Genomic DNA, 2,951 nt, shown 5'->3' with positions numbered 1-2,951 from the left:
GGGCAACCAGGCCGGCAGAGGGGGGCAGTTGGGGGCAACTAGGCCTGCAGGGGGGGCAATAAGGGGTGACCAGGCTGGTGGAGTTGGGGGGTAGTTAGGAGTGACCAGGCCGGCAGGGAGGGGGCAGTTAGGGGCAACCAGGCAGGCAGGCAGGTGAGCGATTAAGAGCCAACTGTCCAGGATTGTGACAGGGATGTCCAACTGAGGGATGTCCGACTGCTGGTTTAGGCCCGATCCTTGGGCCTAAACAAACAGCCAAACATCCCCCGAAGGTCCTGGATTGGAGAGGGTGCAGGCTGGGCTGAGAGGACCCCCTCCCTCGGGGCACAAATTTCATGCACCGGGCCTCCAGTATATAGGTATTCCAAGAAACTAGAAACACCAATCAGAAAGGATATATGCACCCCTATGTTCATAGCAGCACAATTCACCATAGCTAAGATTTGGAAACAGCCTAAGTGCCCATCAGTAGATGAATGGATTAGAAAACTGTGGTACATCTACACGATGGAATACTATGCTGCTGTAAAAAAGAAGGAACTCTTACCATTTGCAACAGCATGGATGGAACTGGAAAGCATTATGCTAAGTGAAATAAGCCAGTCAATGAAGGAAAAATACCACATGATCTCTCTTTCTCACCCCTTTCACCTTTCCTCCCTCCCTCCCTCTCTCCTTCTCTCTTTTTCTTAGGCACAATAATCTCACACCCAAAAAATATTCATGTTCTAATGTCCATAATCCTGTGCCTGTTATCTTACAAACATAAGGTAAAAAATACCTTGCATATATGATTAAGGCTACTGAAACGGGGAGATTATTCTTCTTTATCCAAGTAAGTCAATCAAATCATGAGACAGTGAATTTGCAACTTTCCTGACTGAGGTCACAAAGAGAGAGGTGACGAAGGAAGAAGGGTCAGAGAAGCAATATTGTTGACTTTGAAAATGGAGGAAGGCCAAGAGTAAGGAATGTGTGTGGTCTCTAGAAGCTACTCCTGAGCCTCCAGAAAGGAGCCCAGCCGAGGCAATCCCTTCTTGATTTTAGCCAGTGAGAACCATGCAAGGCCATCTGACTACCAGAAATGTAAGATGAAAATTGGCATTGTTTAAGCCACTAAATTTGAAGTAAATTGTTACAGGAACAATAAAGACTAATGCATTCTCTTTCTCATTTTTTTTTAAAGTAATGAAGCTTAATATTTAGCACAGTATTTTCAGGGAGGAGGGGGAAGTATATGGCTGAATTCATATATAATCATTAATGTAATCTTTATTGTTGAAAGTATTACAGATGTCCCCTTTTTTCCCCATTGACCCCTTCCACCCCACACATGCATCCCACCCCGGGCCTTCATTGCACTATTGTATGTGTCCATGAGTTATGCATATATGTATATAAATTCTCTGCTTAATTTCTTCCTGCCCCTCCTCCTTTCCCTCTGAGATTTGTCAGTCTTTCCATGCTCTAATGTCTCTGGATCTATTTTTATTTTGTTCATTAATGGGGAATAATGGGAAAACATTGATTTAAAGATTTAAAGAAACATTCACATTTATTTTCAGTATGTATATATTAACAATGTAAAGCTAATGAGAAAATCTAATTCAAGTTAAGGTAATATCTTCTTTAATAATTATTAGTAAGAAGATAAAAAATAACAATTCTTTAAGAGCAGTCCTTGGGTACAACTTCATATATTTTCAAAATAAATAAATGTATTCAAATTATTAGTTAAGCCCCATTTGCATTTTATGTTTCCATAAAGACAAATGTACCTAAAAGTCACTGCTTAAAATGAACATAGAACGCACATTAAATTTATTAATATGCTACCACTTAGTTAGCTTTTCTTAAGATCCTATTTAATGGCCAATGGCATCTACAAGGGACTCAAAATATGACTTACATGTTACATTCAAGAAATAATTTTGAGTTCATCATTTTAATAATATTTTATTGAGACACACACATATGATAATCTTTAAATACTTTTTCTAGGTATTTATTGAACATAACCATTCAATTAAAATTACTAATTTTTACTTTGAGTTTCTTACATCTCTTAAAAGAAATATTTGGTTAATTTGAAACTGAAATAAAAACATAATAAACATTTTTTAAGTGACTTCTTAAGTGAATTGTGCTATAACTGGCCTTTTTACCAATACTGGAAAGGATAATTATTATCCTCCACAATTACATAAGACATTGCTTAGTACAGAACAAGCAATTAGTAAACTATTTTGTAATAAATGTAATAAATATAGAATATTTCCCCATTTTACTCCCAGCCAGAATATAATCTTAGAATTCCCAATATAGGCTTTCACTTTACCAAAAAGTATTGTTGATATAATAAATAATCATTGCTTGTGTGCTTTCTCAGGAGTTGGCAAACCATAGTCTGTGAGCCAAATTCAGTCTGCCACCTACTTTTATAAATAAAGTTTTATTGGAACACACACACATGATCTATATCACTTTATATTTTTTTTAAATCAAGGTTTAAAAAAATAATTGTAAATGTTGCTAATTATTTTTTAATAGTTTTATAATTCCTAGGTTTATTCTGGTTTTTAAATATTATAATCAAATGCCTTAAATATGTCCTCTTCTCTTTATCACCATTATTAGATAGATATCTCTACATTATACTAAAAATATTTGCCCAACAGGCAAAGTTTACTCCCACCTAAATTTCCTACCATTGTTACTATTTTAAAGCTCCATGGGCATTTTTCCATTGCTTGAATGATAACCCTTTTGCAAAATATCATTATTTCCTGACATATGGTGCTTCGTCTTTTGAAAAATAAAGAACCTATTTTTTGTCAGAGTTTTAGAGTATGAGTTGTAAGCTCAAATAATGAGAGTCATCTATTGCTTTAAAGCAGCGGTTCTCAACCTGTGGGTCGCGACCCCTTTGGGGGTCGAATGACCCTTTCACA

The 2,951-nt window shown here is 36.4% G+C and overlaps 1 long non-coding RNA gene across 1 annotated transcript in view; it reads left to right on the top strand.

The window, feature by feature from the left end:
• The window catches only part of LOC106726536, a 16,497-nt gene that overhangs the window by 12,781 nt on the left and 765 nt on the right, over nucleotides 1-2,951 (top strand). Inside the window, exon 4 of the long non-coding RNA XR_001362606.1 lies at nucleotides 2,138-2,143. This is a non-coding gene — a long non-coding RNA (uncharacterized LOC106726536). The remainder of the gene's footprint in view (nucleotides 1-2,137; nucleotides 2,144-2,951) is intronic.

The sequence above is a fragment of the Myotis brandtii genome, unplaced genomic scaffold, assembly GCF_000412655.1.
Source record: "Myotis brandtii unplaced genomic scaffold, ASM41265v1 scaffold279, whole genome shotgun sequence".
Taxonomy (NCBI): Eukaryota; Metazoa; Chordata; class Mammalia; order Chiroptera; family Vespertilionidae; genus Myotis; species Myotis brandtii.
This window is presented reverse-complemented; position numbering and strand designations above follow the sequence as displayed.